We start from the raw sequence: 26,138 nt of genomic DNA, 5'->3' as shown, positions 1-26,138 counted from the left end.
TCAGTTCAGAAGCCTGCATCTCTGATGTTTTGGGGTTGCATGAGTGCGTGTGGCATGGGCAGCTTACACATCTGGAAAGGCACCATCAATGCTGAAATGTATATCCAAGTTCTAGAACAACATATGCTCCCATCCAGACGTCGTCTCTTTCAGGGAATACCTTGCATTTTCCAACATGACAATGCCAGACCACATACTGCATCAATTACAACATCATGGCTGCGTAGAAGAAGGATCCGGGTACTGAAATGGCCAGCCTTCAGTCCAGATCTTCCACCCATAGAAAAAATTTGTCAGTAGGTTAGTTGTGTATAGTGAATGTGATGTGACATACAGCCAAGTATGGTGACCCATACTCAGAATTTGTGCTCTGCATTTAACCTATCCAAAGTGCACACACACAGCAGTGAACACACACACCGTGAACACACACCCGGAGCAGTGGGCAGCCATTTATGCTGCGGCACCCGGGGAGCAGTTGAGAGCGTGCTGACCAGCTGCATCACTGTCTGGTACGGGAACTGTGTGGTGCAGCAGAAAGGGCATGTCAGTCATGGTATTGCCGGCCCGAGACTCAAACCCACAACCTAAGGGTTAGGAGTCAAACTCTCTAACCGTTAGGCCATGACTTCCCCATTCCCCCACAACATCCCCATTAGGCCACGACTTCCCCAGTATATAGGTTTGTACTGTTTTACTTCATTGTTGTATGTCTGTATTTACGTGGTCCTGTGAGGCATGACATTTCGTTCCACTGTATGTCCACACATGTAGCAGAATGACAATAAAGCTCAACTTGACTTGACTTGACTTGAAAACCTTGTCATTTTGATAAATGTGGTTTTTTTTTTAATACAGTTACTAATACACTTATAATTCACCAATAATCTAAATTTCATCTTAATATATGTCCAGCCCCTGATTTTATTCAAAACCCTCAGCAAGGCCCTTATTAAGTTTGGATTTGACACCATTGGTTTACAGTGGCGGAGGCAGGATGTTTTCATAGGGGTGGCCAGGGAGGGGTGGCACAGAAATCTATTTTTTTATAAACATTATTTCAATATAAAAATGTGTTTGACTATAAAGTACTAGACTATTTTAGTGCCTAAAACACAACTGAATACAATTAATTTCTACTTAATTGTAATTGAGATATTTGTGAATTATTATATCAAGTAATACTGAGTGAATATGACAATTGTTGTATTATTCCTCACCTCCAGGTATTTAAATAAAGGGGCTCACTATAGCTTTATTGCTCAGTCAGCTTGGTTCTGGTTCTCAAAACCCCCAAAAGCTTGTTTTACAAAATACTCATGGATGAGACATGCAGATAGTGATAAGAATGTGAAAAAGGCCAGAAGTCAACAGCACATGGATACCAGAATGTAAAACGAGTTATTTTATGCATTTATATGGTTTCATTTTTACTTTTCAAATTAATAATAATAAAAAAGCACATATTTTCTAGTATACGTGCACTGTGCTCACATTTACTTATGCATTAAATTACAAATAAAAAATACATGTAAGCTTGCGCCTTATATTGTGATATGGAATTGCAGAATATATTTTAGTACATGCATTTGAGAGACGTTCTGAAATGTAATGCATACATGCATGCACAGTTTGCAGCTTTAATTGCCTTTTTGGTAATTTCATGACTTAACTGATGACAGAACTAAGTTGCATGCTCATAGTTTCTTGTGCGCTTATTTATGATGACGTGATCAGAGTGTGTGCCGCATATTTGCAAAAGTTGAAGAGTGTTTGCTGTGAGTAGAATAAGATTGTTGACAGGACAGGAAAGTTTGTTTTACTGACATACAGCCTAAAACATCTCATACCACGGTTCGCTGTTGTTCTACTGAAGCTCATTTGGCTGCTGTAGCTTTTCCACGCTCATCTGACTCGCACCTGGCACTGACAAAGCTGAAGTGCGCGAAAGAAAAGTTTCCCGTTTGATGTGGATGCAAAGAAATACGCCGGTTCTGCGTCTTAATAAATGCATTGCTTGTCAAGAAAAAGGGGACAAAAACAGCAGTTTTGAGCAGGGTGGCCAAGCTTAGATCAGAGGTGGCCCCTATCTCCTCCCCTGCTAGTGTAGACAGACTTTAGCTGTTGCGGCACGGTGCGTCCAGTGTAGACACTGACAGGGGCTGACTGGCCATATGGACGTCCTGGAGAAGTCCAGAATGGCCATTCATCTGACGGCTGTCGGCCTGGGTGGTTCTTTATCAAAAAAAAGGTATCAGATTAAGTGGCATTGACGGCCGACAAACGGGGGAGCTAATGCAATCTATTTTTGCTCATAAGAAACAGTGTTTTTCCCGCTTGAACTGGGCTACTTTAACACTGTTGCGGGGGATTGTTTTTCATGTCCGCGCGTTGAAAAACGACCTCAATAGCATGATATTTAGCCCCTGAAAATGTGAATTTTACCAGGGGAACCCCACCAAAACACGTGCATTTTAACCCCGGAAGCTATTTTTAACAGTGGACCCCCCGTAGCCTACACTCTAAAATACGACAAGTCATGTAACTCAAACCGTAAAGACTGCCTTAAAAACCCAACAAATTATATTAACTCAAAACCGTTTGAGGAAACCGATTGCCTTAAACCATTTAAGTTTTAAAACTAACAGTTATGAGTACCCTGAACTTAATTCAGTTGAGTTCAGAAAAAGGAGATATACATTAGTGCATTAGTGATGAACACCTGCTGTTAACAAACAGAATCACTGAAGAAAAGAGAAACACAAGAACTACAACTGACTTCAGCCACAGCGTTAAGCCCAAGACACACTGCATGATTTTCGGCTGTCCCAGACGCAAGATGGGCATCATGAAACAATCGTGATCGTGGCTCCTAATCGGTGGTCGTACATTGAGAGAGGTTCAAAGATTCTACAACGGGTACAATTGAGAGATATTGAGTTAGAAAATAGAGCAAATGAAGTAGCCTATAGGGTGATTAGTCTGATTAACATGACACACACTCACACACACATATGAATACTCAAATTAAAGAACTCTGTTGTTTCAGGTTTCTAGGTTTATCATTGTCATATACATTTTGCATTCTGCTCTGCTCTTTTTATGTAGATTTCAAGTATTTTAGTTCATACAATAATACATTTCAATCCTCTGTTGAAAAAAGAAAATAGAAAGCATCACATAATTTGCAATGCTTTAACTGGTTATAATTGTATTGGTTTTAATGGAAACTGTAATGGCACCTGTTGGTCTCTACTGTTAATTGGTCGCCTTCTATTCATGGCTTTTGTTAAAGTTACTAAATCCTAATGTAATATGTCCCAAAACACTACAGGAAACCATTATTTATAAAGTGAGTGGTTAATTGAGCGCTAATGTATTTATCCACATAATGTTTAGGATATTTCATGTTTTAGACATTTAAAATTCACATAATCACTATAAACCGCATATTGAAACCTTTCAAATATAATTCGATTTTTTTTTCATGTCAAACGTTTGTATGTGGCCCACATATAAAATCACTCTTTTCTTCCTTCTTACCAGCCACTCACTTTCTTGTCTTTCAGAAGAAATAGATCTGACAGCCTCGCGCACAATAGCACCACAACGAAGCCATAAAACTGATCATTATGAACTTGTTTAAAACACAAATTACATTTACTTACATAGGTTATATTTGTGTATCTGAATAAATAAATTTTTGTGATGGATTATTTAGCATGCCTCATTTCTTACTCATGATATAGTGAATGGTGTGGTGCCAGACATGTTCGGTTTAGGCTATTTGTGGTCAACATATAACTCGTAAACTCGACTTAACCTCTAGAATTATTAAAATATTATTATTTTATTTTGAATGAAGAATAACAAAGACCATTATTACCATTATTGCGCTGGTCTCCGTGACGGCATGAAATTTGAATAATTATTATCAATATTTGTTGAAGAAAACACATCATCCAATCCGTCTTTTAAAGCCATTCACTGATGGTTTCTTATTTTTATTTAACATTTGTATATATTATAACTATTGTTATTAACTTTCTACTTCATTTCATGTAGGCCTATCTCTTTGCGCCCTCAGTAATTAACGTTCTGTATCAACGTATCAGTTTAGGACTTGAAGTAGCCTGCCATAAATGTTTTGTAGACCATCAGTAGGTGGCGATAAATTAGTGTATGTATTCCATGTTAGCAAGTTATTAAATATTTGACTCAATTGATTCATTAAAATCAGTGAATCATTAACAAAAGTTCACTTAAGCCAATATTCGTTTACAAACAATGATTCATACCTCGATGAAACACCACTTATTATCATAGGCATATCTTTATAATTCTACTTCCTATATAGACTACAGTATCAATGACTTTAAATTTACTGTAGTAATTAATACAGAGACAGTCGTTTGGGCAGAGAGCCCTTGTTTGGGACTTGATGACTCCGTTCAGAGCACAGGTCAGTACCCTCTCTGCTCTTTCTGTCTACTCTTACTCTGTCTGGACCACACATATTCTATACGTGGATCGCTCTAGTCAGTTCTGGCGATCAGAGCAGCTTTTTGTGTGCTTGCTGCTCCTCAGTCGAAAGATTCTGAGGAAATGGCATTCAGATCTGGCTTACTGTATACACAAATCCGCCACAAACTCTATGGGCGCCGCCATCTTGCCTGCCGCCATTACTGCGTGCCTGCGAAGTGTGACGGTGTGACACTTGCCGGTGCCCTCTAATGACATTTCAATGAAAGCGGATCCTGCTCATTAAAGAAAATGCCTGGTGAAAGGGAAAATTGGGTAGATGATGTCAGGCAGTGGCCAAAACTTACTGATAAAGGTAATTCATTGACAACATAATGTAATAATGTATAAATATGTAATGTATTATTGTAATTAAGAAGTGTATTAATTGATGACAACAATAAAACCGAACGCTGTCATTACTAGCTGTGTTGTTAATATGTTCACAAGCTTCACAAGTTTCAAATAACTATTAGGCCATCCTTAAAAATATTCTTGTTTGCCATAACTGACCGACCCTGTCAATTTAGGACAGACGCAATTAATTATTTTTTTCCCCTTTTTGTCCGACCGACTTGCCGATTGTAATTGCGTTAAGACCCACAGATTTTTTTTACTCTTCAAACAACTAATACAAATGCAATAAAATGTGAGACACACGCAATTGACGCGTTTCACACGCTCTCACACCACACATCCATTTTCTCACGCACAGAAAAATCGCGAAGCAAAGAGGACACGGAGACCGACAATCTCAGCTCTCAGATTCTGTCAATTTTATTATGAAATTCAAACAATGAATACCGTTTTGGTGCTTGTAAACGTGACGCGACAGATCCCTAGCGGCACCTGAACTGATCATCTCTAGCTAATAGTAAAGAACTCTGTGTAATCCGTATGGCCGTGAACATGGGCAGTCAATGTGCAACAAAGGTTCGTGGATTTCACAAAACGGTTTATTCCATGCCTGTAGTTTTGTGCTGTTGTTTAAAACAGCCAACACACACAACACACTCTTCTCGGCCATCACTGGACAGCATACGTACTAAAAAAACTAAATAAAAATAACTTTTCGTACAGCTATAATCTGCTACGCCGCCTACGGGACTAACGCTACTTCTGCTACTTCCTTAGCAGCAAGGCACGCAGTAATGGCAGCGCTGCTTTACTTCCGTGTTTCGCCGGATTTGTCTATATAGACCCCACATGTTTCAGGAAGCTGAAATGCCATTGGTCTGTGCAGCACACAAGATGTTTTTCAATCAGGCTTCAGCATTTTCGGTGGAAAGGAGTTGCTCCATAGTGTCAGCTAAAGTCTGAAGCTCTTTCCCTGTTATCTCAGGGAGCCGACATCACATTCAACCGATGATTCACCGTGTTGATGAAAAGAAACCTGCTTGGTCTGAAAGTGCATATTGTGCTTTATACATCGCTACACAATTGACTATAGAAAAAGAACATGTTTTTCCGTTCAGGGGGCCCAGAAACATATATATGTAATTATATTTATTTGTATGTGTTAGTAGTGTTTATTGTTTGTTTGGGATTGTATAGTTTTTTGTTAAGTTAATATTTAATCCACGTTTCATAAGCACATTACAAATAGATATATATATATATATATATACAGTACAGGTCAACAGTTTGGAAACATTACTATTTTTAATGTTTTTGAAAGAAGTTTCTTCTGCTCATCAAGCCTGCATTTATTTTTTTGATCAAAAATACAGGGAAAAAAAATGTAATATTGTGATATATTATTACAATTTAAAATAATTGTTTTTAAATTTATTATACTTTAAATGATCATTTATTTCTGTGATGCAAAGCTGAATTTTTAGGATCATTATCACATGCTCCTTTAGAAATCATTCTAATATGATGATTCATTATCAAAGTTGGAAACAGTTCTGCTGCTTAATATTTTTTCAGAACATGTGATACTTTTTTAGGATACTTTGATGAATAAAAAGTAAAAAAAAAAAAAAAAGAAGAAGAAGCTATGTTTTTAAAATATAAATATTTTGTAATAACAATATACACTATTGGTCAATAATTTGGGGTCAGTAATTTTTTTTTTTTTAATAAAATCAATACTTTTATTCAGCAAGGATGTGTTAAATTGATAAAAAGTGATAGTAAAGAAAATATATTATTAGAATATATATAATTAGAATTTTTTTTATTTTGAATAAACGCAGTTCTTTTTAACCTTTTATTCATCAAATATATTAGACAGCAGAACTGTTTCCAACACTCAGAATATTAGAATGATTTCTAAATGATCATGTGATAGACTGGATGTTACATGTGACACTGAAGGCTGGAGTAATGATGCTGAAAATTCAGCTTTGCATCACAGGAATAAATTATTTTTTTAAAGTATATTCAAATAGAAAACTATTATTTTAAGTTGTAATAATATTTCACAATATTACTGTTTTTTTCTGTATTTTTGATCAAATAAATGCAGGCTTGATGAGCAGAAGAGACTTCTTTCAAAAACATTAAAAATAGTAATGTTTCCAAACTTTTGACCTGTGCTGTATATATATATATGAATCACTCGATAAATATAAATATTTGAATTAAATATTCGAGCCATAAAATGGTAATAATTCGAGCGTGTTTGTGGTGTTCTTACCTGAAGTCTCTATGAGGAGATTCAGTAAAACGATAATAATCGACACCATTCCTGTGAAAATACAGACAGACTCCAATAAAACAAACTCTGAGGAAGATTCTTCCGGAATAAATCACATGAGAGACATGACTGTCGTGTCAAAAGAAAAATAAATACATAAAAAGAATAAAATTAAAAACTCACTGGGGACGCCGTTAAATGAAAGCAATCTGATTTAAATGAATTTGAGCCTTTACGCGTTCAACACAATAAAAGCGTCAAATATAAACGATACAACAGACGGAAAACCTTCAGAATCTAAAGGTGCTCGAGATTTTCCTCCTTTACTTTCACTTTCTATAAATAAAATGGCAGTCGGGTGTGATTCTGTTAGATGTGATTTTGTTTAATAAAATTTGCGCTACATAGCCTACTCGCAGTGTGTGTTCTCTGTGATGAGGCGCGAGGCGATTACATGTAATGAAAAATCCACAGATCTCGACACGACACGTGACACGTACGTTTTGTCCTGTCAACATATCATGAGGGAAAAAAACCTGGAAATATGCGATATATATATATATATATATACAGAGTATGGACATAATGGGACGTTTTTGGAGCTCTTTAGAGTTTGAAAAGATACTAATGAAATAACAAAAGGCCAAAATAGTGACATTAAAGAAAATCCTTGACAAGACTTGAGTGTCTGTCAGTGTCAGAGTATGTTATTCAGTGAACTATTTACAAACGCATGTGTCACATTTATGTTGATATTCACAACACTCTGTATGCACAGAAAGTGGAGAGAGCAGCCAGGTTAGGGAACGTTCAGACCATTGATAACCAATAACTCAGCTGTTAATGTTTTGATTCTGAGACTCTACTAACCCTTTAATGTTTTTGTCCTAATTAGCCACGAACATGACAAGTTACAAGCATCATGACATTTCTCAGTTCATTTCTTGTTTGTATAGAGAGAGAGAGAGAGAGAGAGATTTTATCTTGAAACATATCACATTAGTTCACATGAAACAGATACTTCCGTCTTCAGTTAATGATTTTTTGAGATGTTTGCATTTTCATGACAGCATCAAATCCAGCCAATCAGCTGATGGCTCTGGAAACCAGTCCTCGTGACCAGGAAGAGGAAAAGCAAGAAATCAACGCATTGAACGAGGTGTAGACCAACCAGCTGAACAGCTTTGGAGAGGTATCTCACAGATCAAGTCAAGTCACCTTTATTTGTATAGCACTTTATACAACACAGATTGTGTCAACGCAGCATTAAAAGCAGGACAATAGTGTCAATAATTCAAACAAAAATCTATTTTGCTGTAAAGCAGCTCTAAAAACAGGACAATAGGAAACAGTAAATGTTCCTTTTAATGGCAGTTCATCGTTGATTCAGTGATATCATCATCCAGCTCAGGTTCAGCTCTCAGTGTGTGTGTAATCAAGTCGACGGTAATGTCAGCGGCATCAGACATGGTGAAAGACTGACACGGAAGAGAAGAAATTGTTGAATAAAGTTGTTATTTTTGTTTTCTTTGCGCACAAAAAGTATTCTCGTAGCTTCATAACATTACGGCAGAACTACTGACGTCACATGGACTCTTTTTTGTCGATGTCCTTACTGCCTTTCTGTGCCCTGAGCGTGATAGTTCCCTTGCTGTCTATGCAGGGTCAGAAAGCTCTGGGATTTCACCACAAATATCCAAAGATGAACGAAGGTCTTTTTTAAGGTTTTTAAGGTTTGGACGACATGAGGGTGAGTAATTAATGACAGAAATTTTATTTTTTTGGGTGAACTTTTCCTTTAATTTACTGTTTTCCAGTTTAGACCCATGTGTTTAATTCTGTAGCAGAAGATTTATAATAGTATATTATAATTTAATAATAGCAGAAGATGTAGCTGGAGTAGTTCACATGTTGAGCGGCTTGCAGTGGCATCATCTAGCTTTTTTTATTTTTATTAATGCTCAGTAAATTTAACGAGGAATGGGAACTCAGAAGCTGCCTATCAGCATGTTGTGTGACGGACCCAATACAAATACAGCTGTAGTTTTACATTATTTGTGCCAAGTGTCGTGTTTTATGGAATCATTATTAATGCTCAGTGGTCATTGTGTCTTTTATTAAAATAACTAAAATATAAACCATAAAAGTACAGTGTTACACAAAAGACATGTTGGTACAAGGATCTTGCTAATGGAATGACTGGATTTCACCTGTGATATTTTGCCCAGTAACAGTAAATGTAACCGTGCCTTTAAATCCAAACGTTATGTCTTTTGTCCAGGGTTAGGCAAGTTCGGTCCCAGAGGTCTGTCCTGCAGAGTTCAGCTCTAGCCTAACTAAACACACCTGAACAAGATAATCACTGTCTTCAGGATCACTGGGGCTTCAGGCGCAGGTGACTTTCTTTTTAGGTTTGGAGCTAAACTTTAGGACCGTACTTGGCTACCCCTGCTTTAGTCTGTGGGCAAAATATACAAAATGTACTATATACAAAAAGTAGAAAAAAACATCTAACGGAACATACATTGTTTATTTTTTACAACGTTGAAGTGCTTTTTTAATTAACAAAATATCTTTATAATAGAAGATACAAAACAATCTTCAAGATCTTCATATTTATAACCATATATACAGTAGAAATATATGGATAGCATCCCAAATTAATCTTTATTTTATTATTGGCAATTAGATGCTATTTTACACTAAGCAAAAAAAAACACTTTCTTGGCGATATATTGCTATTTACACTAAGTGCAAATAATGATAGATTCTATTTACATTATGTAAAAATAGCAGTATTTTCTTTGCAGTAATTGTAAAATAGTAGTTAAATACTATTTAAACTTAATGCAAATAGTGGCATATATTTGCACCTCAGTGTTGCAGTACATTATAAAACATGCAGTAATTGCATATTGAGTGTAAATGATCATATTTATTTAAAATATTGAATGGATGCTACTTTATTGGGACAATAAAGACTTCCCTACACCTACCCCTAACCCTACCCAATAAACTCTTTGTTATTTAATCCCCTGTGAGTCACTTTTTAACTATTTCTTTCATTTTAACTGAAAGCAAAACACCTTTACGATTTGATATGGTGATGGGAAAAGAGAGAAGAACCAGTTTGGCAAAAGGTGGATTCAAACTTGTGTCGTGCCTTAAGTCTTACTTCACTGTTTCTGTTGTATATCTGCATCTTTTTTAATTTTGTCTATTCCAACCACACATTGGTAGATGGGTTTTCTGTAAGTAGCCTCTGCCAGCAAGGTGGGTGGGTTATTTGCACTTCTTGTAAATAGACACTCCATTAATATTAACCTTTCTGATTATTTAAATGATCAGCCCTCAGGGGCCCCCTCAAAATGCGGGGCCCCTGGGAACTGCCTGCCCTTTTGCTACACCTCTGGCGGTAAGCTTTGTGTTTTGTTACATTTGATTTGAGACAGCCTCTCTTTTCAAATTCTGTTAATTTTCTAACAAAATTCAAACAATACATTCTGTTTTGTGGCTCTTTAATGTGTGGTCACAGATCGCTGTAGCTACACGTGCCTCTCTAGGTAAAAAGCTGGGTCATGTCGCCTGTTCACAGTTACATGTAATCTTTAATATGTCTTTAATCTTTAATATCAAATAAATGAGCATCACAAATAAAATAAATCTCTTCATATAAACAAAATAAGCTGTGCTCTTTCCGTTTAAAACCAGAGGCAACCACTGCATTTTAATCATGATCCAAACAAAGATGCTGCATACACGCAACATGAGCAGTTTTAATCTAAATTAGATTGTATAATTTCGTACATTTATATTACATTACATGTATATGTCACAATTAAACTCATTAACATTAGAATTGTAAACCGAAAAAAATCAACAAAATGTGTGAAAAAAAAGTGTGAGCTTTTCACAATTTCTTACGAAAATTAATAATTTTCCAAACCTAACTAAATAACTGGAGGCAAAGTTATTTTTAAACTGCATGTAGATCACAAATCTCTGAAATCCGTTGATAAAAGGTAAACTTTATCAAGTTTTTGACCAGAAAAAAACTGCCGCTCCCCGTTTACTTCCATTTATTTTTAAGGCCGTCTCTTTCCCTCACAAACACATGGCGGAAGCAAACATATCGCAGCAATGGCTCAAAGCAGCCAATGTCCATGCTGCAGCAGGTGGCCCTTAAAGCGTTTCCTTGGTTACCGCTGTAAACAAAGCAGCGCTGCACTTATGAACTTTAATATGCATTATACAGAGGCACGATGATAATAAAAAATATAATCTAAACTTTTCTGAAGACAGTAAGTTCCCCTCAGACATACATTCATTTAAACCCCTGCCCCTAAATGAATCGTGATTTGTTTAGAATCTCAACCGATTTGAATCGTCACATATTTGAATCTATTTTCAACCGGCTCGCAGTTAATTGTCACATTCCTAATTATTATATTAATTTAATAACATATAAATATATCTTAAAGGGTTACTCCACAGCAAAGTGAAAATTTTGTCATTAATCACTGACCCACATGTTGTTCCAAACCCATAAAATCTCCGTTCATCTTCAGAACACTATTTAAGATATTTTGGATGAAAACCTGGAGGCCTGTGACTGTTCCATTAGGACTGCCAAATAAATACGTTATTTTTGTTTCTTTCTGTACATATAGTATTCTCTTCTCTTCATAATGTTACGGGTTGAATCACTGATGGCAGATGGAGTATCTGACTAGACCTTTCACTACCTTTCCTGGACCTTGACACTGTTATATTATTTGGCAGTCTATGGGACAGTCACAGGCCTCCAGGTTTTCATCCAAAATATAATGACAACATTTTCATGTTGGGATGGAGTAACCATTAATAGCTTAATTGTTTTGAATTTTTATATGAATTAGCATTAGCTTCTTGTTGATCCAAATTTAAGACCTCTTGAAATCATAATTAAGACTTTATTGTACCATTTAATACTTTTATGGCTTTAAATGTGATATAACTACATTTAAAATTCTAGAAAATCAACAGAGTGTCTGAGTCTTTAGTCATTTTTTCGAGTCTTCGCTATTGCTTCAATGCAAAGGAAACCAGCGCACCATAATCTGTTGCAAGGGGTGTTTTCAAGTTAGCTAGGTATGCTGCGCAATTAGGCTGTATTTAATATATCATGATGACTAACGAGTTCAGTATTTGTGCTGAATCTGCACAGATTTGGCTTACATTGACTTCCCCAAAAATTTAGTAAGTGAAGAAAAGTAACCCACCAAATTGGCAAGTGATTTGACAACATTACCCGCCACATCTGCTTTTTTTACTGCATTGGGGGCGGGTGTTAATTTCAAACCTGGTTGTCATGTAATGTTATCGTATTTGGATGACATGATCTGATTGGTTGAATTGATGCTGCTGTATTCAAGCTGTACATTTTATCAGTGTTCATGATCTCTGGGAATCAAACCCATGACAATGATGTTGTTAGGGTCATCCTCTGTTTGTACACTTTTATACATTTTAATAGTTTGTAGATGTGAGAGTAGATATTTACTTTTTTGTTCATATTAGTCCTTCTGATTTAACTTTCATTGGTCAGTCCAGAGTCTGAGTTATTACTCAGTAAAGGCTGACGTGGATTCAGCTGATTCTTCAGGTTTTCGGGACAATCCAGGATTGTAATCCAACTCCGAACCACCAGGATTGAACAGAGGAACGACTGATCCAGAGAATCTGCTGCTGATGGTCAGGAGATGTTTTCTCTCTGTGACGTTGTAAAAATGAAAGCTGACCGTCATCAAATCGAACAGAACTCCCAGTCGTTCAGGTCTCGGAGTTTTTCAGAGAGAATCTAACATGGATCAGTGTTGGGTGGTAAAAGCCATACGGACCGTCTGAACACAAGAACCAGGAACCAGCTGATGGAGTTAAAGCAGATCTCTTATTTATAAGACTGTTTCCATCTTTCACCACACCAATTATCCAGAAGTTTTTGGGAGGTGTATTCATTTGTACCAGCTCTACCTCCCAATAGTGACGACCAGAGGAGAGAAACTTTGGGCTCCAAAAGCACATAATTGAAATGGAAATTCATCTCCAATGTGATGATATTCTGGTTGATCCCTCATGTTTTTTTTACAGTCCTTAGTGACCATCAGATCTGGATGTATAATCTCACGGTAATAGTGATCTCAACTGTGAGGAAAAATAATAAAGCAACATTTAAGAATTCTCTTAAACTCATGTGTAATACTGTATAATTCAAAATTTATGAAATATATATAACTGAGATGATACCTGCATGTTTCCTCAGTTCTTCTATATTTACATCTTCCACAACTAAAATGATAAATAATTTGAGATTTTAGAGAAAGAAAAACTACAGCTGTAATTAGTAATTTCATAAACATTTTATGCATTAATTCCACATATTGGAAGCTGTATAATTATGTTCACATCATGTTCTGTTATACTGTTAAAAGCAAATGGAAAATAAAACATATTTCTATTTGTAAAATAATAATTTTTGGTTTGGTATAAATATACAGTACAAGTCAAAAACATCTGATTATGATTTGAGTCCACATTGTGGCACCTTGACGGTGATTATATGGTGTGCTTGTGCTTTCTGAATGATAGAAATGGTTTAAAAATGTCTCAGGTATGAGTAAGGTTAGCAATTGAGAAAACCTTTAATAATTAAAAGTGCAAATTAGTATTAGTGAATTGAGTGGGTCACGTCAGCAGCTTACCGTTCCTGTAATGTAAGTATAGCAAAGAACTAAAACGTCTTCCAATACCTTCTTTTCTCATTTCTTTTTCTGTCTGAGTTCCCTCCTCACAGTCCTAAAACAAGAGAAAACACGCAATGGAAGAGGTGCCATTCTTAAGCTGCTTAAACGAAATCTCCAAACTCTAAACCACAAGAAATTTAGAAGCTTTCAGGCAGAAAGGCGATTTAATGTTAACTTGCATTTGCGGGTCAGCTGGGTTTCCAGAGGTGTGTGAACTTAGGCTCAGTCAGGGGTCAAGGTCCATGTTCCTGTCACGCCAGCGCAGGGGGGTGTTTTAAGGCACTGCCATGGGTCCATTCCTGTCAAGCCAGAAACTTGTTTTCAGGTGGGGGGGGGGGGTTGGCTGATACAAGCAGCACACTGCTGGCGACGAATGTTCATCTAGGCTTTTGTGTGGGCGGAACACGGCATAAAAATAGAAATTTCTTTAGGAGTGTCAGACTTTCAAAAAACATCATACAGATATGACAAATGTCTGATTCTCAGTTGAATCTTCTTCAAAATAAAAATTAAATTCAATGGTTTGCTGATACTCTTGATGCGCATATTAGGTCAAACCATCACATTTTAGCTTATAAATGAAACAGTTTATTATGGTATCAGGTATTTATTCAGTAAAGATTCAGTAAATTTCAGAACATTTCGACTTTAAACTCTAAGCAAAAATAAGAGATTTTATGCATTTTTTGTGTGGTTGTTTTTTTTAATGTATTCAAAGAGGCAAAGTGAGGAGATTAAAGAATGGAATGACAAGCTTACAAATATATAACGTGAGATATGTCATACCTGGTTATTTCTTGTTCTCTGCTTTGTTTCTAAAAATCAAAAACAAATAATGTAAGGTTTTAGTAGAAGAAAACTACAGCTGAATTGTGTGAGTGTCTACAGTTATTAGTATGAACTGGAAATGCATTGCGTTATGAAGGGGGGGAAATAGAAATAAAGTAGTGTACATTCACATTGTGTGAATGCAAGATTTCTGCTAGGAAAAAAAAAAAAAACAAAGCGAAGACATGCCCCATGGTGTTTATTTGTCGTTTAGTGGTTCACTTCAACAGCTGCCGTTATAAAAGTATTGCACAGATAAACTTCTTCAAATCCCCTTCTATTTGACCAGTCTCATCCATAGTTTCCTCGTCGTTCACAAACTGAAATGAGAGAATTTCATATTTGGAGGGTTTAATTACCAATTTATTTAGCACAAATACTCCACTTAATCACAACCACAATAAATTCTGATGTTAAGCTGATTTCCTTTACATTTACATATAATCATTTAGGCAGAAGCTTTTATCCACAAAGTGACTTACATCAATGGGATATGAGGAAAATAGAAAGTATATTGCATATGTATTTTTTGATGTTAAAAATGGGGATGCACATGTAGTTTACTTACTTTACTTTGACTGGTTCTTCCCTGAAAAAAAAAATCAACACTTAAGCATAAATCCTACAGACATAAAACCATCTGAAGATAAATCATTTCAATTGTTCAAATAGATTGTACCTGTTAGTTTTTCCTTTTCTCTGTATTTGTAGAGGATGAACCCAACTGAAACCCAGAAGAGCACAGATGAGAAAATTGAGGAAAGAGCCTTCCATGGACCTGAGGAATCGAGAACCAGACGAATCCAACAACTTCAAAAATATATAAATCAATACAGTAAGTAATTGCTTGTTTTGTTCGGGGGGGGGTTTTATTTTCTGTTATTATTTTCATTGCACACATGATTATTTACTTTCTTTATGTAAGCAGCTGAATTACCACTTGTGTATGAAATGTGGCTATATCAATAAACTTGCCTTGCGCTTTGCCTAATTAAATTAAATATTTTTGAAACTTTTTGCTTCATTAAAGATGCTGTTGCGAAACCCCATTTTCTTCTGAAACGATAGTGCTACTGAGAACACAATTTATGGATTTGTTTTGAGATTTTATTGTATTGGATGGTAAGTGGGCATAAGAGAGACTGGACTGACATTAGAAGAAAAATAATTTCAGTGGTGGAGGGCTAGAATAAAAAGAAACATGCATTCAAGTAATGTATTGCTAAATAAATTGCATTTATAGTGATCAATTCATATTTGGTGAAAATAAAAACTTAAAGACGGAAAACCTTCAGTTAAGGTCACAGAAAAAAAAAAAAATTATGGAAATAAGCACAGGCCTAGGCATTCAATGCAAATCCTTGATTCACTTTGTTTGCAGGTTATCTACTATATATCCATGTTCTCTAAAACCGAATATACGATGCCTCTGTATTTTCAGTCTCACTTCTTTTTTACTTCTCCCAATTCTGAGAGAGACTGAACAGGAGACCTGTTGGAGCGTCTGAGAGAGAGACGGGCTGTCCAGCTGTAGAACATACAGACATCTCATCTGGCTCTCACGACTGTGAGTATGTTCCTCCAGGACGGAGAGCTCGCTTCCTCTTCATCTGAGTCCACACTGCGATACTGGGCTTTGGATAGCCAGCGCGCTTGAACCTGGCAGCTGTATGTTCATCACGCGCCCATCATCTTAGAGGGCTTCGGAGAGGAGGCACAGGAGCAGAGCCTAAAGCTGATGTGAGGAGAGAGGGCAGATCTTCAGATGTTCTCACAGACACAAAAACTAGGGCCTACATAAGTATAATTGTCTTAGATCACTCAATTGTGTTCTGATTTCTTGAAGATTGTTTGTCTTTGCAGGGTCTTGAAACACTTCCAACATGTCCATTAGAGAGCTGGGCGATTGGGATTGAAATAACAGTTTAAAAAGTATATATATATAATTAATATCTATTCTATCTTTCCATAAACAGAATTTGCATTTTGTTTAAATGGCTGTTTTTTGAGCATGTTTTGTCCTGAGGTTTTGTTGGTGTTTTGCACAGTTTTGTAAGCCAGGTCGGGGTCCCCAGAGGATTATTGTTTCTGAGTGTCCTTCAATCTTAGTCCTCGTCATTATGCAGGTGAGTAATGTTAATGATTTTGACTGTGTTTGACTATGGCTTTAATGAGGTGTAGATGCTTGCTCACCAGTGATTTTGAGAACCACCTCTTCACTGCTATATGAATTTTCTCTCCACTCACATAACAAGTGAGAAATGAACCATCATCTTGTACTCTGAGGTTCCTCTCCAGCATGTAGAGAGACATCTCCATCCTTCAGTCTTCCACCAGACTGATCTTGGACCGCTGGGAGTCAAAGAGCTTCGGTTCCTGTATGATTCCTCCTGGACGTCCTGGATCTTCCCATGATTATAGAGGAGAACAGGGTTGCTGAACTGATTGTGACGGTACCTCCTCGCAGCGGATCTCCCAGAGCAAAAAAAACTTTCAGCAGCGCTTCTCAGGAGGAGAGAGATCCAGCAGGGAAGAATCACTGTGGATCCCACATGAGACACTAACAGGATCACCAGGAACCTTTACAGTCAACGGCATACTTGGGAGAGAGAGAGGATGAATTTTAAGTGAATTATTAATTTATACTACAAATATTAAGGTGCAGTCACATTGACAATTGTTCTATTGTGTGAATTTTTCAGTCATTTTATTAGGGATCCACATCATTGGGAATTCTGTGTGAGGGTGAAAGATTTTGAAACAGGTTCAAGTTTTTCATGCGGAATCTGTAGATAATAATAGTTCTTTTTGCTCATATTACTGTTATTTGGCTGGCTAGTGTTTTTAAAGAAAAATTCTGTTTGTATTTTTGCCTTAGTGGCCATAGACATGGCAAAGAGTAGTCGAGGTAGTGTGGAGTTTAGTATCGCCCTTCAGGAACTCGGAGCTGGCGCTAAAAAACGCTTATGGGAACGCCAACGTGGCGGGGTGTGACGTGAATGACCAGGGACACTTAAAAACACGTGCGGTGGAACCTGCATCAGCTTTTCTGTCATTCAGCAAGCGCTATCTGTGTGTGTCAGGGGTCACTATTTGTGGTGTGAGTCTTATTGAGTGTTGTGTGTCCATCCTCTAAAGCTCCATTATGTCAAAGCTTCAGTCAAGAAGAAGCATTTGGAAGTAGAGAGCAGGTCAGTGCTTAGGCTGTGTGTTCCTCCCTGCCCAAGGAGCTTATATTTTGGGTGGAGACACACACAGTTTGTGTGTTGGTCTGCTTGGGAGCGGAAGCACGCAGAGTCAGCTTCGAGGGAGCTGAATGCACCCACATTGAGAGCGCTTGTTACTACATATGGCTTCTTGGCTCTCGGATGGCTGTCTTTGAGAAAGGAGCATTCTGTGAATCAGAAATCAAAAATCAGAAAGAGCATTTATTTCCGGCAAGAATGCTTATGCATACAAGGAATTTGTTTTAGTGACATAAGCTTCCAGTACACAGAGATACAACAACAACACACAGGCAGCCAAAAATAAACAACAAAATAAAATACAGTCGCTGGCTCTAAAGCCTTGAGAATTACATAAATATTAGTTTTCAAAAAAGTTTGCTGGTCTAACACTGCTTTTATATCTTTTGTTTCAGTTGTGTCTGTGATGTATCGTGGAATGCTAATTACAAATTACAAGCATTTCTTCGATACGTTTCTGGGAAAGGCTTTTAATCGACAATTATGTGCTGACATTTATGGGCAAAGAGTCAGTATTTGCAGTGTTGGGCTCTCTATCATTTTTGCGGACCCTCCGTTGCAACTGGACTGGGCATGCTTCCAAATCAACTTCGGCCAAATCTTGACTGATAATCAACCCATTCTTTCATAATAACTTCTTGGAGTTTGTCAGAATTAGTGGGTTTTTATTTGTCCACCCGCGCTCTTGTGGAGGATTGACGCACTAAGTTCTCAATGGGATTAAGATCTGGGGAGTTTCTAGGTACTAGGCTGTGTCTAAAATTTCAAGCATTCTTGGTCCCCCGAGCCACTTAGAAGTTCTCACTTTTGCCTTATGAAGCACTGTGGCTGCATCGTGGCTGGAAAAATGGCATTGGTGGCTTTTCTTCACCAAACTGTTGTTGAGGGATTGGGTTGTTGGAAGAAGGTCTGGGCTGGAGGGTGTTTTGCACCACTTCTCTTATTCATAAGGCTGTGTTTTTTAAGCATGAACTTGTGAGTGAGGCCCCACATTTCTTTGGATGAGAGGCAATCCCGAGCACATGAATGTTGTTCAGGATGCTTTACTGTTGGCAGGACTACAGGACTGATGGTAGCGCTCACCTTTTTCTTTCTCGCGGACAGGCCTTTCTTCCAGATGCTCCGCAAACAATCGAAAGGGTGCATTCAATCTGAGAATATGACTTTGCCCGCAGTCCTCAGCAGTCCAGTTCACTATTATACTTTCTGCAGAAGATCAATCTGTCTCCTGGATGGTGTTTTTTTTTTAGAGAAGCTGGCTTCTTTGCTGCGCCTTCTTGTGACACCAGGCCATCTTCCAAAAGTCTCGGGGCCTTCACTGTGCTTGCAGATGCGCTGCACACCTGCCTGCTGCCCGAGCATTCCTGAGCAAGCTCTGGCACTGGTGGCATCTCGATCCCGCGAGCTGAATCCCTCTTTAGGAGACGATTCCTGGCGCTTGCTGGACTTTCTTGGGACGCCCTGAAGTCTTACTCTCCTTCTTTACAAGAATTGAAGGTGCTCTCTTTCCTTGAAGTTCTTGTTGAACCTATAAATTGTTGATTTAGGTTGCAATCTTAGTAGCCACAATATCCTTGCCTGTGAAGCCATTTTTATGGCAACGCAATGATGGCTGCACGCGTTTCTTTGCAGGTCACCATGGTTAACAATGGAAGAACAATGATTTCAAGCATCACCCTCCTTTTAACATGTCAAGGCGTGCGCATTCTAACCCAATCAGCCTGACATAATGATCTCCAGCCTTGTGCTCGCCAACATTCTCACCCTTAGTTAACCAAGAGGATGACTGAAATGATCTCAGCAGGTCCTTTAATGACAGCAATGAAAATGCAGTGGAAAGGTTTTTTTGGATTAATTTAATTTTCATGGCAAAGAAGGACTATGCAATTCATCTGATCACTCTTCATAACATTCATGGAGTATATGCTAAATTGCTATTATAAAAACTTAATGCAGCAACTTTTCCAAATTCCAATATTTATGTGTAATTCTCAAAACTGTTTTGGCCACGAACTGTCACTGAACGAATAAAGGTGAACACCTTGTAAATATAAATAGACAAATATTGAAAATAAATCGAAAAAACAAAAAATTGTATTGAACAGTTGTGCTATAGATGACATTGGAATAGAATAGAGTAAGATGCAGGGATGTACTAGGATGGAGGTGGTAACAAATACAAATAAGGATATTGGCACATTTTTATTGCATAAGTGGGGAAAATTTAACTGTTCATGAGGTAGATTGGTGCCTGGGGAAGAAACTGTTCTTGTGCCTGACTGTCCCTGGTATTTGCTGCTGGCTCTACGGAAGTAACCGCCAGATGGGCAGAAGTTCAAAAAGGGGGTAACTTGGATGAGAGGGATCCAGAATGATTTTCTGAGCCCTTTTCCTCACTCTGGATGTATACAGTTCTTGGAGGGTGGGCAGGGGAGCATCAATAATCCTTTCAGCAGTCCGAACCGTTCTCTGTAGTCTTCTGATGTCTGATTTTGTAGTTAAACCAAACCAGACAGTTATTGAAGTGCACAGGACAGACTCAATAATGGCTGAGTAGAACTGTTTTCAGCAGCTCCTGTGGCAGGTTAAACTTCCTCAGCTGGCGAAGGAACGTACAACCTTTGTTGGGGAGCCTTTTTTAACAATGGAGTCAATGTGATTGTCCCACTTCAGGTCCTGAGAGATGGTGGTGCCCAGGAACCTGAATAACTCCACTGTCATTACAGTGCTGTTCATGATGGTGAGTGGGAGGAGTGCACGGTGGGTTTCTCCTGAAGTCCACTATCATCTCCACTGTTTTGAGTGTGTTCAGCTCCAGGTTGTTAAAGACTGCACCAGACAGCCAGCTGCTCAATCTCTTGTCTGTAAAGCAGACTGTGTCACCGTCCTGGATGAGACCAATGACTGTAGTCTCGTCTGGGCAAGTCATGGTCTAGTGGTTAGAGCGTTTGACTCCTAACTCCCTAAGGTTGTGGGTTCGAGTATTGGGCCGGCAATACCACGACTGAGGTGCCCTTGAGGCAAGGCACCGAAACCCCCAACTGCTCCCCGGGCGCCGCAGCATAAATGGCTGCATGTGTGTTGGCGGCGGGGGTGCACTTGAACACAGAAGGGGATGCGGTTTAAATGCAGAGCAGTTGAATTCTGAGTATGGGTCAGCCCATAATTGGCTGTATGTCACGGGTCACTTTCACTTTCATAAAACTTCAGGAGCTGATGACAGAGGGGTCTTTGGAGGTGCAGTCATTGGTGTACAGGGAGAAGAGCAGTGGGGAGAGAACACATCCCTGAGGGGCACCAGTGTTGGTGGAGCAGCTGTCATGAATTTCCCCAGTCTCACTAGCTGTTGCCTATCTGTTTCAGAAAGCTGGTGATCCACCGACAGATAAAGCTAGGAACAGAGAGCTGGGTCAGTTTGGTCTGGAGGGCTACTTGGGATGATTGAAGCCGAACTAAAGTCCACAAACAGGATCGTTCACATAAGTCCCTGTTTGGTCCAGATGTTGCAGGATGAAGTGCAATCCCATGTTGATTGCATCATCCACCGACCAGTTTGCTCGGTATGCAAACTGTGCAGGGGGTCCAGTTAAGGGTCTAGTGATTTCCTTTAGATAAGCCTGGAACCAGTTTTTCAAATGACTTCATGATGATGACAGACATTAGAGCCACAGGTCTGTAGTCGTTAATCCCTGTTATCTTGAGGTTTCTTTGCAACGGGGATGATGGTGGAGCATATGAAGCAGGAGGGCACTTCACACAACTCCAGCGATCTGTTGAAAATCTGTGAAAAGATGGGGGCCAGCTGGTCAGCACAGGTTTTCAGACAGGCTGGTGTAACACCATCTGGGCCTGGTGCCTTTACATCATACTCACTGATTTGAAGTTGGGGAGTTGGGGGAGAGGGGGCTTGCAGGAGTTGTTAACAGTGTGTGTAGTCTCAGCCTCAGACGTCATGCCCACAGACCGCTGACTAAATGTCTGATGCATATGGGAAACAAAAGTGGAAACACTTCAGGAATGTCGAAGTCGTCATCAGATTTGTTGAATTCTACAGGATTTCCGTAAAATACAAGCACACCAAGACTTGTGTGTCACGTTCTTAAACGTTCCACCTGGTGAAAACAAAGATACAGGTGGATGTTACTGTCTCTGTGAGTTCGTCCAGATCGGTAGGTAGCAGCTTCAAAACACTCCAATCAGTGAGGTCGAAACAGGCTTTTTAAAGCACACTCTGTTTTTTGTTGGTTCATCTGCTTTACAGTCTTTACTACAGGTTTAGCAGATTTAAGTTTTTTGTCCTAGTAGGTTGGTCTCAGATGAACCCGGCAGGAGTTGATGCAAGAGAGCCCCAAAGCTGTCGGCGTGGAACAGAGTGAGATGCATCTTTATTGCTTTGTAAGATTTTTTGTGATCTGTATAATTACTGTCTCTGGTGGGACATGTAACATGCTGTGTGTGTTGTTTTGGCAGTTCACGGGAAAGATTTGCTTTAATTAAAGTCCCCGAAATGATTAAAAAGAGTCGCGGGTGTTGTTATTCTGTCTCTGTGATCTGATCAGCGAGTTTCATGTAAAGCTTACGTGCACTTGCAGAGGAAATGTACAAAACTCACAAGAATGAACGAGTGAAGCTCCCACGGCGTAATAGAAACGGTTGCAGGTAATAAAGAGCGCTTCTAGATCTGAACAGCCACATCTTCTTTAACACAGTTACATCTGGTACACCACCTTTCATTGATGTAGAGCAGAGAAGAAGTTTGTACGTCTTTTTGTTGGGTAAAGGAGTGGAGGATTTGGCCGATGGATGCTAGGGCAACGTGCGTTCGAAATCCGCTCGCTTCCTGAGCTGGAACGAGGTGCACCGGCTCGCTTCCCCCCATCGTCTGCGCATCCAGAAAGCTTTGATCAGCGCCGCTGTCTGCTCCGCCGACTACAACGATTCAGCAAAACATCCGAATAATCAAAAACGCTGGTAGGGGAGACTTTTGTGGTGTGTTCTTCCAAATGTTCAGCAGTTCATATATGGTGAAACTAATTGAAGTATAGAAAAACAAAAAAAACCAGGAGAGAAAAAACTCAAGGCAAATGCACTAAAACAAGCTGGAGAGCGAAACAACTCGGCTGCCATGTGGCAGGCAGCGTCCATCAGCGTCTCCTAGCAGTGCCCTGCCACGCTTTGCGCCGAGGGGGCGCCGGAGCTCACATATGATCTGGGGTTCACATATGATCGGGGCTAGCGCCTGCTCTCTGGGATTGATAAGCCCGTGCCGCGGTTTCTTCCCCCAGGGAGATGGTCTTGATGTCTCTGCATCCTGTCTTCTTCCTCCGAGGAGGAGTAGTTGATGTGGGAGGGCGTCGATGAGAGCTCACCACAGTTGCACAAGGATATTATGTTGAACGATTATAATGAGCAGCATTACTGGGGAGCGGAGGGCTTGCGCAGGATCATCTCTCTGGGGCCTGATTGGTGGCTTTTTGTGCCACTGCGCCAAATGCTCGCAAGGGCTGCTGTCCTGTGAAACGATCGAGAAGCCCGGGCACTGACCACCGATGAGTATGTCCGTGTCCTGTGATCTTGTGGGGTTCCATGTCGGCCGCTTGGCTGCTGATTGGGCGACAGCAGGCGATTGAAGATCGGCAGGGTATTGGCACATGATCTGGTGGGGCAGGTTGGAGATGGTGCTCTCTTCCTATCCTCCATCCCACATTTCCCTAGAGTGCTAGGGCTCTTTCTTGGGGTTGCATGAAGCCCGCGGTTTCATGTCTTTTGCTTCCCCTCTGAGTGAGAGCTTGTCTGCTGCAGGCTATCTTTCGCCTGATGAGTATTTGATAGTTTTTTATACAACCGAGTGGCTCGCAAGGCGGCGAGTTCCGAGGCAATGCATGCATTACATATCTTCTCGTTTTTACTTATGAATCATATCACACCACATACTAGTGTTGTCCCTGTCTGATTGTTTGACTGCAGTTATATGAGAAGTTAAATGAAGTATTTCATCTGACTATGAGAAGTTAGATATACGGGAGCTCTTGGGATGAACAATTTCTCTGAGTGAGGAGGCACATGTTAGCCTGCTTCTTTGCTCGGCAAGTGAGGTTGAGGGTGTAGCAGGGGCGGCTGGGGCGGAGGCAGTCCCCAACCTACTGTGGTTTCAAGCTCCTCATTGATGGAGCATCACTTCTCGATACTCTCCGCAGAATTAAGAGTCAGAGTAGTGCTCGCCAGGCCAAAGGAATATCTAGTAGAAGGCGATGTTCTACAAGTATTTGCATTCCTCAATTGATAGTCCTTCGTGCTACAACGATGTCCCTGACGCCTCGGGTAGCAGGTATCTTCTGATGGGATGGCCAGCCGCTCTCTGGGAAAGCGCAGTGTACACCTCATTATACGGTGGCCCCGTCTGCTCCTCAGAGTTCCTCGGGAGATCGATGTGCGTCAGCCGCTGCCACCTAGGAGCAGTTCATCTCATGTCACAGTGGTCTCCTGGCGAGCGCCTTTCTCTGCAGTCACACTTGCTTATCCGGCCACACGCACTTATCTTGGGTGTGGTGTGGGATTTGGACGTGCACATTGCAACGCACGTCTTCTGCATGCTCGGATCGAGTTCGAGAGAGAGTGAGAGAATGGGCAGGTCATCGTCACTGTGTCAATCAGTTTCAAAAGCTTGCTGGGTCTGACGGGCGAGCTGCGTCGCACGTGATACTTTTGGCCTGGCCCCGCCCCTGTACTATGATACCTGCTAGCAGTGGTGGCTGGCACGACCAAGGGGTTCTCCCCGATGAGAAAACCGGCCCTTCGGCATGGCTGCAAGGTGCCACAGTGCTGTGCTATCCAAAAAAAAACCTAAATGGGCGCTTAGACATGGTGGAGGAAACTCTTTGTGCTCTTGTGCTCAAGGTGGTCCCGCCCCACTATCCAGCCACCCATATCGGGGCTCGGTCAGCACACAGATCCGCTTGCTTCATTCTGCTGACGCTGGTTCCCACTGTAATGTTCTTTGGCTTCCTGATTACTTTTATTTTGCTGGCTAGTTTTTTAAGGAAGATATCTTCTTGTAGTTTGACTTAGTGGTCATAGACATGGCGACAAGTAGAGATAGTGTAATTTTTTAATGTCAGCATTAGCTTAATATAACAGTCTACTATGTCAGATTGGCCATGATATCTGGCACTAGCAAATTTAACGAGTCTATATTTAATAAGTGCCATGATATCCAATAAGAAGATTGATGCACATGATGATGAATTACTTGAAGGCCATGAACTGACATGGAATCGCAAGCATTTTCTTTAAGCCTGAACGTCTCTATTAGGAGAGTCATCCTAGTAAAATGATAATAATCGACTCAAGCATGTGCCTGTGAAAATACAGAGCAGACTCCAAGACAACATAACCTCGGATGGAGCATCCAGAGATAGGGTAGAGCGGAAGTTTTTCTAATGGGGCTTTTCCACTGCATGGTACGCACCAAACATAACCAGGTACCAAACTGTGGGACGTGTAAACCTCTGCTTGATCACTGATTGGCCGAAAGAAATGTCACTACCCCTCACTGAACTTGTGACACAAACACAACAGAACTGCTAGATTTAAATCCGCATAGCCAGTGAAGGATCAGACGCAACTGTTTTGAACGAGCGCACCTTTTTTAGAAATGATAAAATGGCTGTTTTGTTGTCTGTTGAGGAAGTACAGACATTCCTCTCATTGACAGCAGAGGAGCAGATCTGGTGAGAGCTTGATAGGGCGACACTGAAAGAAAATGTTTTTCACAAGTTACGGCAGTAGAGGCAGCGCAACTATAATGACTTGAATAATCCTTCCCACTCTAAAGCGATACTAAACTACAGTGGAAACGCAAACTGCCGAGCCATGCCACACAGTGGAAAAGTGGCATAACACTGTCATCAGTATCATACACTCCCCATCAATTTTTGGAGCTACAGTAGAAGTGCCTTCGCGTGGACTGCGGGAGCGAACATTGTAGATTTCCCAAGAAATCAAAAAAAGGATTTTCTAGAAAAAAAGTATTTTTGATTTCTAAGATTTTTTTTTTTTTCATTGCGTTGTAGGTACAATTATTTGACTTACATAAGCTAAGCTGTTTCTCTAGTTTAA

The 26,138-nt window shown here is 39.7% G+C and overlaps 2 pseudogenes; both read right to left on the bottom strand.

Moving 5' to 3' along the window:
* The window catches only part of LOC109091230, a 132,114-nt pseudogene that overhangs the window by 16,482 nt on the left and 89,494 nt on the right, over nt 1-26,138 (bottom strand).
* LOC122145541 overlaps nt 1-26,138 on the bottom strand; it is a 67,752-nt pseudogene that overhangs the window by 36,965 nt on the left and 4,649 nt on the right.

The sequence above is a fragment of the Cyprinus carpio genome, chromosome A7 (genome assembly GCF_018340385.1).
Source record: "Cyprinus carpio isolate SPL01 chromosome A7, ASM1834038v1, whole genome shotgun sequence".
NCBI lineage: Eukaryota > Metazoa > Chordata > Actinopteri > Cypriniformes > Cyprinidae > Cyprinus > Cyprinus carpio.
This window is presented reverse-complemented; position numbering and strand designations above follow the sequence as displayed.